Here is an 11722-nt window from a genome sequence, read left to right as displayed (position 1 = left end):
AGTAGGGGGTTGGAAGAGGGAGAACATCAACAAGAAGAGTTAATGGATGCTGGGCTTAATACCTGGGCAGTGGGATGATCTGTGCAGCAAACCACCATGGCACACATTTACCCATGTAACAAACCTGCACATCCTGCACATGTACTGCTGGACTTAAAATAAAAGTTGGAAATTTAAAAAAAAAAATTGAAAAGCATATTGTAAATCCCAAGGCATATGCTAAAAAAAATTTAAATATAGATGTATAGTTAATAAGATAACATGGAAATAAGAATTGAATACTTAAGGCAAGGAAAGAAGAAAAAGAAATAAAGAACAGATGGGACAAACAGAAAACAAATTACAAGGTTGTAAATTTAGACCCTGCCATGTTGATAATTGCATTAAGTGTAAATAAAAAAAACCTAAGCACACCAATTAAAAAGGATTGTCACTCTACTGTCTGGATTTGACGGCGTGATGTCTCACAGGAAGTTCTCCACTCCCAGACATGGGTCCCTCGGCTTCCTGCCTCGGAAGCGCAGCAGCAGGCATCGTGGGAAGGTGAAGAGCTTCCCCAAGGATGACCCTTCCAAGCCGGTCCACCTCACAGCCTTCCTGGGATACAAGGCTGGCATGACCCATATCGTGCGGGAGGTCGATAGGCCAGGATCCAAGGTGAACAAGAAGGAGGTGGTGGAGGCTGTGACCATTGTGGAGACGCCACCCATGGTGGTTGTGGGCATTGTGGGCTACGTGGAAACCCCTCGAGGCCTCCGGACCTTCAAGACTGTCTTTGCTGAGCACATCAGCGATGAGTGCAAAAGGCGTTTCTATAAGAACTGGCATAAATCTAAGAAGAAGGCCTTCACCAAGTACTGCAAGAAATGGCAGGATGAGGATGGCAAGAAGCAGCTGGAGAAGGACTTCAGCAGCATGAAGAAATACTGCCAAGTCATCCGCATCATTGCCCACACCCAGATGCGCCTGCTTCCTCTGCACCAGAAAAAGGCCCACCTGATGGAGATCCAGGTGAATGGAGGCACCGTGTCCGAGAAGCTGGACTGGGCCCGTGAGAGGCTGGAGCAGCAGGTGCCTGTGAACCAAGTGTTTGGGCAGGACGAGATGATTGACGTCATCGGGGTGACCAAGGGCAAAGGCTACAAAGGGGTCACCAGTCGTTGGCACACCAAGAAGCTGCCCCGCAAGACCCACCGAGGCCTGCGCAAGGTGGCCTGTATTGGGGCGTGGCATCCTGCCCGTGTGGCCTTCTCTGTGGTACGTGCTGGGCAGAAAGGATACCATCACCGCACTGAGATCAACAAGAAGATCTATAAGATCGACCAGGGCTACCTTATCAAGGACGGCAAGCTGATCAAGAACAATGCTTCTACTGACTATGACCTGTCTGACAAGAGCATAAACCCTCTGGGTGGCTTTGTCCACTATGGTGAAGTGACCAATGATTTTGTCATGCTGAAAGGCTGTGTGGTGGGAACCAAGAAGCGGGTGCTCACCCTCCGCAAGTCCTTGCTGGTGCAGACCAAGCGGCGGGCTCTGGAGAAGATTGACCTTAAGTTCATTGACACCACCTCCAAGTTTGGCCATGGCCGCTTCCAGACCATGGAGGAGAAGAAAGCATTCATGGGACCACTCAAGAAAGACCGAATTGCAAAGGAAGAAGGAGCTTAATGCCATGAACAGATTTTGCAGCTGGTGGGGTATCAATAAAAGTTATTTTCCACTGAAAAAAAAAAAAAAAGGATTGTCATATTGGATTTATAAAGCAAGGCCCACCTCTGTGTTACCTGTAAGAAACACATTTTAAATATACAGACACAGATAATTAAAGTAAAATGACAGAAAAAGGTGTACCATGCAAACATTAATTATAGAAAACCTGGTATAATTATACAGATATCAAAGTAGGACTCAATGCAAAAAATTTACCACGAAAAAACAGATTCATTTTACAACAATAAAGGGTTCATTAGTCAAAGAGATATCTCAATCTTAAATCTGTACACACAAAATAACAGAATTTCAAAATACATGAAATAAAAGCTGATAGAGCAGAGAAGAGAAATAGACAAATGCATGATTAGAATTGGAGATGGCAATTATTCTTTCTAAGTAATAGACACAGTAGATAGAAAGTCAGTAAGGGCATAGAATACTTGATCTATCAAAAAATTGGAAATGATTGACATTTATAGAACAATCCTCCAACAACAACAGACTACACAGTCTTTTCAAGTGAACATGTAAGATAAACCGTATGCTGGCTCACGAAACAAATGTTCGCAAATTTAAAAGAACTGAAATCATATAGAGTATGTTCTCTGAATATCAGGGAATTAAACTAGAAATAACAAAAATCTACCTGGAAAATCTCTAGAGATTTAGAAACTGAACCAAACATTTCTAACTCATATCAAAGAAATAAATCACAAGGTAAATGAGAAAATATTTTGAATTGAATAAAAACAAGAGCAAGACATATTCACATCTCTGGGATGAAGCTAAAGGAATGCTTTGAGGAAAATGTAGAGCTTTATATGCTTATGTTAACAAAGTAGAAAGATCTGAAAGCAGTTATCTAAGGTTCTACCTTAAGAAGATAGAATAAAGATGACCATTTAAGACCAAAATAAGTGGAAAGACAAAAGTAATAATAAAAAAAAGAGTAGAATATCACGAGGTCAAGAGATCGAGGTCAAGAGCCAACATAGTGAAACCCCATATCTACTAAAAATACAAAAATTAGCCAGGTTCGGTGGTGGGTACCTGTAACCTCAGCTACTCAGGAGGCTGAGGCAGGAGAATTGCTTGAACTCAAGAGGTGGAGGTTGCAGTGAGCCAAGATCATGCCACTGCACTGCAGCCTGGTGACAGAGCAACACTCCATCTGAAAACAAAACAAAATAAAAAGGATAAAAATGGAAAAATTAATAAAATTTTAAAAATAACTTTTGAAAAAAAAAACAACTTAATCAATAAACCTAGAGTAAGTAAGCCTAATCAAGAAATAAAAAGAGAAGATACAAATTATCAATATCAGGAATGAAAGAGGAACCAACATGACATATTTTGTAGGGTATTTTATAAACAAGTTTATGCAACAAATGGGCAAATTCCTTCAAAGACAAAATCTACTACAGCTTACTTAAAAAAAAAACAAAGAATCTGAATAGTACTATGTCAATTAATAAATGTAAAATTTTAATTAAACACCTTCCCATAAAGAAAACATATGGTGTAGACGGCTTTGATGATGAGTTCTAGAAGATATTTAAGGAAAAATAACAGTACTTTAGTTTTATACAAAATCGTTCAGAAATAGACATGGAGAAAACACTTCCCAAATGATAATATAAGACCAGAATTAGCATGATAACAAAACTATATGAAGATTGGGAAGGCAATATTGGTTTAAAATATAAAATTAATCAATATAGTTTAGCATATTAGTAGAATTAAAAGATGTTTTTAAAACTGATTGCCTTAGTAGAGAGAAAAAACATTTGAAAATTTTCAGACCTATTCATGATACAATCTCTCAGCAGACTAGGAAGAGAAAGAAACTTTCTTAACCTGATAACAGATGTCTACAAAAAATATCTGCCGACAGCATCATGTTTAGTGGTGAAAGACTAAATGCTTTGCTCAGTAAATTTGGAACAAAACAAATATGTCTGTTCTCACCACTTCAAATCAATATTTACTAAAGGTTCTAGACAGTATAAAATGACAGGAAAAAGTTATAAAAACCTAAATTGACATGATCTCTAAGTAGAAAATCCTATGCGGTGTACAAAAGAGCCACTTGTACTAAGAAGTGAGTTTAGTAAGGTCAGTATACAAAATAGATTGTAGTTGTAAACATTTCCGACATTCAATGGGTATAAGAAAATCATGCCGTTTACAATAGCATCACAAAACATGAAATACTTAAGCATAAATTTAATGACATATGTTACAGATCTGCATGCTAAAAACTACAAAAATAAAAAGAACTAAAAAACATATCTCGTTCATGAATCAGAATACATTATTGTTATGACATCTGTCAATTTCTCCTAAAACAATCCATAGATTCAATGCAAACCCAAAGAAAAACAGAAGTTGGAAGAGTGATTAAAAAATTAAAATGGAAATGCAAAGGGACTGGAACAACAAATACTATTAAAAAAAAATAGGGGACTTACACTGTCTGATGTAAGGATTTATGATGAAGCTCCTTTTAAAGGTAGAGTAACAAGACAATGTGGCACTGGCACAAAGGCAGATATATAGATCAATGGAACACGTGAAAATAGATTCACATATGTATGGCCAATTGATTTTTTTAAAAAGGTGCTATACTATTTTTCTATTGCTGCTGTAACAAATTCTACCAACTTCGTGGTTTAAAACAATAAAATGTATTGTTTTATAGTTCTGTAAGGTAGAAGTCCAATATAGGTCTCACAGGATCAAAGTCAATGTTTCAGCAAGGCTGTGTTCCTCCTAGGGGAGCATCTGTTTCTTTGCCTTTCCCAGCTTCTAGAGGTTGCCTACAGTCCTTGGCTCATGGCCCCTACCTCTATTTCAGTTTAGTGATAGTGGATCAAATCCTTTTCACACTGCATCACACTAACTTCTGCTTCCCTCTTCCATTTTTTAATGACCTTTATGATTACCTTGGTTGATGCAGACCATCCAGGATAAACTCCCTATTTTAAGCTCAGGATATCAGCAACCCAAATTTTATCTGTAACCTTAGTTCCCCTTTGTTGTGTCATTTAACATATTCATATGTTAGGTTTGGACATGAACATCACTGGCAGAGGGGGATACTATGCTGTCTGGAAGTCATCAAAGTAATTCCATAGGAAAAAGGTAGTCTTTTCAACAAAAGGTATCAGTACCATTATCCAATGGCATTTTTTTTATATCCATATTAAAAAAAAAAGAAATTTGTTACTTTATCCCACCCACAAAATTATCTTAAAAAGGATCATATATTTAAACATAAAACATAAAACCATAAAACTTCTCGAAGAAAATCTTCATGACCTGAAAGAGGTATTAGGAGACAAGATATCTTAGGACACAAAAGGCATAATCTATAAAGAAAACATCTGGTAAATTGGTCTACAACAATATTAAAAACTTTGATCTTTGAAAGATACTATTTAAAGAATAAAAAGGTGAGTATCAGAGAAAATAGTCACATGCGTGTATCTGATAAAAAATTTGTATCCAGAATGTACAAAGAATTTTTGTCCCTCAATAATGGAAAGACAAAACCTCAATTAAAAACGGACAAAAGAGGCCCAATGTGGTGACTCATGCCTGTAACCCCAGCATTTTGGGAGGCCGAGGCAGGCGGATCACTTGAGGTGAGGAGTTCAAGATCAGCCTGGGCAACATGGCAAAACCTCAAATCCACTAAAAATACAAAAATTAGCAAGTTTGGTGGTGGCAGGCACCTGTAATCCCAGCTACTCAGTAGTCTGAGGCATGAGAATCACTTGAAACCGGGAAGCAGAGGTTGCAGTGAGTCGAGATTGTGCCACTGCACTCCAGTCTGGGCAACAGAGCAAGACTCTGTCTCCAACAAAAACAAAAACTTGTACTTAAACGTTCATAGAAACATTAGTCGTATTAGCCATTAATGAGAAACAACTGAAATATCCAACTTCAGGAAAATTGTAGCATATACATATAACGGGATATTATACAGTAGTGAAAATGGATGAATAACTATTGAACACATCAACATGAATGAATATCATATATGTAATGTTGATTGTAAAAAGAAGTCACAGAAGAATACACACAGGTTGGAGTCCACATATAAAGTTCATAAACATATTTTGTTTATGTGTTTATACATGTTAGAGAACTATAAAGAAAAGCAAAAGAATGACAAACATAAAATATAGGATAGCGATTACCTTGGGAGGATTAGGATGGAATATGGTTTACCATGGGGCACACAGGAGGAGTAAAAGGTGTTGGCAATATTCTATCTCTTATGCTGAATCATGGTAACATAGGTTTTCATTCTTCTTGATAAGCGCACATTCTGATTTGGCATGAATGTTATATTTATATATAAACATTTTTAATCACATAGTATTTCAATGATGGAGCTGGAATTTGAACCCAACTCTCTTGACCTCCAAGACTCCTGAGTCTGTGAACTCTGAGCACCCGGGGAGAAGCAGATTTTATCACACTACCTCCAGGTAGAAGTTGAATGTTTGGGGACACAGGCAGTGCGGGAGCTGGCTGGGGAGACAGCATGCATCCTGGGGGCTCTCTCATCTGTGGATCTAGTGGACATCAGCTGCCTCTTCCCTCCATCAAATATCTCCTGTTAGTACTAGGACACTGGACAGCAGATTAGACCCTACGCAGATTAGATCTCCACCACAAAGAGAGCTTTTTCTCCTTCCTAGTGATAATCAGAGACAGTGAGGGTGCTGGCTACCCGAACAAGTTCATTCTACCCTGAAGCAGTTGACTGTGCAAGGTTAAGCACTCCATCAGAGGAGGAGACATCTGCTGGGCTTCCTTCCCTAATCACAGACAGAATGGAAACCCACCTGTGATACAAAGGAGAGGCTTACAAGCCTCCCTGGAAAAGACTGTCTCCATGCCGCCCACCCTCCTGGTGGACATAAAGGACCCACCATTTGTTTACTCCCCCAAAATGATATTAAAATACACAATCTTTATCTTGGACAGTCAGTTGGCTCTCTCCCGTTAGCACAGTAATACTGATGAGATCAAATCTCTCTAGGGATTTTCCCTTCATCTGCTCATTAGACTCAGCATTTATTAAGCACCTACTAATGGCAGAAGCTGCCATAGTGGGTGGGGCACAAAGATGATGAAGCAGTCAAGGTATCATTGCAGAAAGAGCTTTTAAAAGGAGAAAAAATATAGACACACAATTGCAACACATTAATTTTGGTGCTGGTTGAGTTTTGTTACAGAGGAAGAAGTGGCAAACTGCTGTGTTTATCAGAAAAAGTAACAAACTGCTGGATTCATCAGAGGAGATGACATTTGAGATGAGGCGCAGAAAAGGGGTAGGAATTCACCAGAGAGAAAGATGGGGGCAGAAACCTTCTGAGGGTGTGGAAGCTTCTGGTGCTCTCTGGAGAAACAAAAAGAAAATATCTACGCAGCTGGAGCTTGAATATATGTGGGAGGGTGGTGTTCATGGAGGCTCTTTACAAGTGTTGGGAGGAACAAGCAGCTTAGAGTTTAAGTTCTAGGCCAATTATTTCCAACTTGTAAGCCCCCAAAGACCTTCACCGGGCCATGAAGTTATTTCCAAAGATTTCTCAAATCTTATGTGCACTGAGAATTTTCCACTGAATGAATAAATGCTGCAAATATATATTATATATACTATTTTAAAATGTAAATAAATATTGCAATAATTTTAAAAATTCAAATATATTTAAGTCAGAACATTTGCTGGCATCATGCATTTTTCCTACTGACAACTAAAAGTATTGCTACTGTCATGGGTTGAGATTTGAGAAAATGTCTAGGAACATATTTGATGTTAAAGGTAGGGGGTGATAGTTATCTTAAGTGAAGTCTGGGCATTCTCTGGGGCTATAAGAAAACAAGGGACAGTATTAAGAAGGGGCAGGGCATTGCCAGGTTTCTGTTTTGGGAAGGTCCTATTGGCTGCTGGTGGGGCAGGATGGGTCACAGAAGTGATACCCCACTAGAGAAAGAGCCAGCAGTACAGTGACTCCGGCAGTGATGGAAATGAGAGATAAGGGTGTCCTGAATCAGAAGTGGAGAGTCATGCTCAGGAGACAGTAGAAAGATAGAATTGGTGGAACTTGGTGATCATGTGGATGTAGGAGGTGAAGGAGATGAAGGATTCAGGACAACATCAGGTTTCTGGCTCTGATGGTAGCTGGGACCCTTTGCATTAGTCAGTTCTCACACAGATAATAAAGACATATCCATGACTAGGTAATTTATAAAGGAAAGTGGTTTACTGGACTCACAGTTCCACATGGCTGGGGAGGCCTCACAATCATAGTGGAAGATGAAGGAAGAGCAAAGGGATGTCTTACATGGCAGAAGGCAAAAGGGCTTGTGCAGGGGAACTCCCATTCATAAAACCATCAGATCTTGTGAGATTTATTCACTACCATGAGAACAGTGCAGGAAAGACCTGCCCTGACCCCATGATTCAATTACCTCCCACCAGGTCCCTCCCATGACACCTGAGAATTATGGGAACTACAATTCAAGTTGAGATTTGAGTGGGGACACAGCCAAACCATATCACTGTTCATCAAGGCTGTCTGCATGACCCTCTGTCATCCCCACAGCCATCCTGTGTGGTGTGTCCTGCAATTAGCCCTGTTCTGGAGATGGCCTGAGACTTTACTTCGGAAGTCAGTAAGCACTGCATTTAAAAAGAAAAGAGTTGAAACTTTTGTGTTTGAGGCATAAGGATACAGAAGGAATGAAGTAAAAAGGTACAGCCATGGATGAGTCCCCAAGGAAGAGAGGCAACTGAATGACATAGGTTACTAAATGCAGGTGCATAGTCTCATTATCTGGGTTATGGCCAAAAAAAAAAAAAGAAAACATTCTGAGCCTAGAGATCACCAAGCTTGTCTGCTAAGCATTCCTATTTTCTTATGGGAATGGATATGCTACTGCAGGGGGACTAGGAGGGTTGTTTTGAAGTTCCAGCTTAGATTAAGTCACTTGCACAGTTTCTCAGCTGATAAATGGTAGGGAAAGGGTTCTAATAATAATAATAGCACTTACTAGGTATCACAAGCTGCTCTCACTTCATAATATCTCTGAACGTATTTAATAAACTTCCTAGTTCTGTGAGGCAAGTAGTATTATCATCCCCATATTGCAGATGAGAAAACTGAGGCCTACAGAGATTAAATAACCAATCTAGGATAGCACACATAGTAAGTAGGGAAGCCAGAAATTAGCCAGCAACCTTAACCACTACTCAAAGACTGCTCCCTTGACCACTACTCCATACCCCAGGTCTGTCTGTTCAACCGAAGAATGTTTGTGCTTAATTACTGAGCCACGCTATCTGGACATGGGAGGGAATCTGTGTATAAAGGGAGGTGGCAAAGCCAGTCCAAGCTCAGGGCAGCGACAGGCCAGGGACAGTGGGTGTCACCCAGGAGGTGCATTTGCACAGTAAGGTGGGTCTGGGTGAGCCTCTGGATCCAGGAAGCCTAGGAAAGAGTAAGGGCAGCAGCAGGATTGACAACTACACCCTGCTCTGGACAGAGATAGGTGAGAGATTGAGGGACTGCAGAATATGGTGAGGCTGGAGCAAAGGCACAGTGGTGGGAGGGGCTAGAAGACTGGGGGCACCGAAGCTTGTTGAGATTCTACAGGGACACTTTACAAGAAGAATCAGGCTTTCTGGGTCTTGTGAAATTGATTTTATTTTTATGTCTTAAGTGTGTGCCAGGATGTTATTTCTCAGTTGAATTCCTTCGACTACTTCTATCTCCAAATTACACTCTCATCCTCCTGTAGCTATGCATTCATTCCCACATGCAAACAGGGTCTGTAAGCAGATGAACCTTGTTTCCTGTGGGCTAAACATGTTGTCTGCCCATTGGCCATGACCCAGAAAGAGTGCTCTTCTGACTCTAGCAAACTGTGTTAATTCAGACCTTCTCCCTTAACACTGGTGTTGCTTATTTCTTTTTTTCAATTCCATTTGCCTCATTAACTGTTCACTCCGGAGTCTGTTGTATTTTTTTTTTAAACTGTAAAAATTCAGTGATACCAAAGTTTAAAAGTTCCAAGAGCACTAATCTTTGCTTCTTGCCTTTGCCCTTAGCTCACAGGCTCCAGTAAACTTCAATGCCCTTGGGCAAGGCAACATCCTACTTATGACTACTTTCCCAGAGGCCCTTAGAGGCTCCTTCTGATAGAAGCAACCTCAGGAACAAGCAGAAGGGAAGGGAGATACACATTTACTGAGCCCCAATTATGTATCCTATAGGCACTGGACATTCTCCAATGTAATACATTTACTAGGTGCTGGACTCCATGCCAAGTGCTTTATATACCATGGTGGTCTTTAAAAATACGAATCAAGGCCTGTCATCTTCCTTCTAACAAACATTTAAAGGCTTCCCATTGCCATTGGGATAGAGTTCCAAATGGAGTTCTTACCATGGTCTACAAGGTCCTATTGTTACCAGCAGTGGGACTTGACTTCAAGTTGTCCAGCTTCTTGGGGTTTTAAAGGAAGAATTAGATAAAATGTACAGCAAAGCAAGGAAAGAATGAAGCAACAAAAAAATGAAAGCGGGGATTTATTCAAATGAAAGTGCAAGGCAGGGTGTGGTGGCTCATGCCTGTAGTCCCAGCACTTTGGGAGGCCGAGGCTGTCAGATCACCTGAGATGAGGGGTTGGAGATCAGCCTGGCCAACATGGTGAAATCTCGTCTGTACTAAAAGTACAAAAATTTTAGCCCCTGGTGGTGGGCGCCTGTAATCGCAGCCACTTGGGAGGCTGAGGTGGGAGAATTGCTTGAATACCGGAGGCAGAAGTTGCAGTGAATCAAGATGGCATCATCACACTCCGGCCTGGGCAAAACTCCATCTCAAGCAAACAAACAAAAAACCAAAAAAAACACAAAAGAAAGTACATACACTTCACAGTGTGGGATCCAGCCTGAGCAGCGGCTCAACGGCCCTGGATACAGAATCTTCTCCCATCCAAATACCCAGTAGAGGTTTTCCGTTGGCCACTTGGTGCTCACCTCATGTAAATGAAGTGGCGGCCCCTAATCAGAGGCTGAAGTGAAATTACAAAGGTCACATTCCTGCTCAAACATCTGATTGATTATGGAAAGCAGCCAATCAGAAGCTAAAGAGAAGTTACAAAGCTGCAGTTCTGTGCAAACAAAGACTTGGCAGCAATCAGTCTGAGTGGAGCAAAGTTACAAAGTTACACTCCTATGCAAACGTCACTGGTTGCAAAGAGCAATCGATCAGAGGTACCTTCAATTTCCCATCTGCAGGGCAAAAAAAGGTGGGCGTTTGCAAAGGGAGTAACCTCTGGTCCTTTTGTTACTTAGAGGTGGAAAGTTAGGGCTTTCCTTTCAGTTTAGTTCTAGGAAGTCAGCGTGAAACGGCCTTAGGTTCCCTGCCTTCATACCCTACTCTCCTGCCTCACTATGCGGTCAGGGCCCTGACTACATACATCTGCAGCCTCATGGCATCAGAATTTAATAATTCTGATATTCACCCTTCAGATCTCACCTCAAAGGATATAGCATACAGGAGTCAGGGGATCACAGTGGTTTCATGCATGGCCTCTAGAGCCAATTGACTGTGCTCAGATCCAAGCTTTGCACCTGATTGGCCTGATTTGGGTCAGATGCCCATGGATAAGCCAATCACTGGCTGGCGTGACAGCATATGCCGATTAGCTCATCCAAGCTTCCAGTGCTGTCTCCTCGGGCCCAGGAGGAAAATCAACTTCATTGGGAGACTGTGGGTGGAGAGTTGGGGAGAGGTGTTTCACCCAAGCAGATCATGAAATGTTGCCCCAGGAAGGAAGAGTGGATGCATGAATAACAACAAATGATCACTTCAGTGTCATGCTACATTTTCCAGACTTTGACCATATGTTCCTACTCCATCACACTTGCCATATTCCTGTGCCAAGTATACGATTATTTAATTAGTGTTTTCCACAACTCTT

The 11722-nt window shown here is 40.9% G+C and overlaps 1 pseudogene across 1 annotated transcript; it reads left to right on the top strand.

Annotated features, from left to right (window-relative positions):
- The first annotated feature begins 428 nt into the window (after positions 1-428).
- LOC116529241 lies at positions 429-1741 on the top strand (annotated as a pseudogene). The gene has a single exon (XR_004259434.1). The product of XR_004259434.1 is annotated as a 60S ribosomal protein L3 pseudogene (transcript).
- The last annotated feature ends 9981 nt before the right edge of the window (positions 1742-11722 follow it).

The sequence above is a fragment of the Sapajus apella genome, unplaced genomic scaffold (genome assembly GCF_009761245.1).
Source record: "Sapajus apella isolate SASKATOON/1434 unplaced genomic scaffold, GSC_monkey_1.0 scaffold62, whole genome shotgun sequence".
Lineage (NCBI taxonomy): Eukaryota > Metazoa > Chordata > Mammalia > Primates > Cebidae > Sapajus > Sapajus apella.
This window is presented reverse-complemented; position numbering and strand designations above follow the sequence as displayed.